The sequence below is a fragment of the Myotis davidii genome, unplaced genomic scaffold, assembly GCF_000327345.1.
Source record: "Myotis davidii unplaced genomic scaffold, ASM32734v1 scaffold130, whole genome shotgun sequence".
Lineage (NCBI taxonomy): Eukaryota > Metazoa > Chordata > Mammalia > Chiroptera > Vespertilionidae > Myotis > Myotis davidii.
The window spans coordinates 6,775,258-6,775,566 of NW_006285040.1; the positions used below are offsets into that span (position 1 = coordinate 6,775,258).

General features: G+C 58.3%; 1 protein-coding gene across 2 annotated transcripts in view; it reads left to right on the forward strand.

The window, feature by feature from the left end:
• The window catches only part of NREP (neuronal regeneration related protein), a 29,168-nt gene continuing 28,859 nt past the window's right edge, over positions 1-309 (forward strand). The window contains exon 1 of one of the 2 annotated variants that reach the window (XM_015558466.1): positions 1-24. The gene's annotated coding sequence lies outside the window, so the exon portion shown is untranslated. The other variant, XM_006755293.2, reaches the window with a different exon arrangement.

The following is a 309-nucleotide window of genomic DNA, read 5'->3' on the forward strand; positions in this document are numbered from 1 at the left end:
CCCCGAGCTGCCGATTCCTGCCGAGTAAGCAGTCTGGCTCCGCCGCGGCAGCACAGTGGCTGCAAGGCTGGGGCGCTGGCGCCGCGCCAGCCCCATCAGAATTAGCTCATTGTTCACTCGCACACTAGCAGCGGAGAGAGGGAGAGAAAGAGAGAGAGACTCTTAGAGAGACACACACTCTTGAAGACAGAGCACGAGGCAGGGAGACCTTCCCCTCCTTCTTTATTCAGGGCTGCACTTCTTGGAAGTGAAGCCGGTTTGGGTTTTGTTTCCCCTTCCCCCTCCTCTCTCCTTTTCCTCCACCCTTTC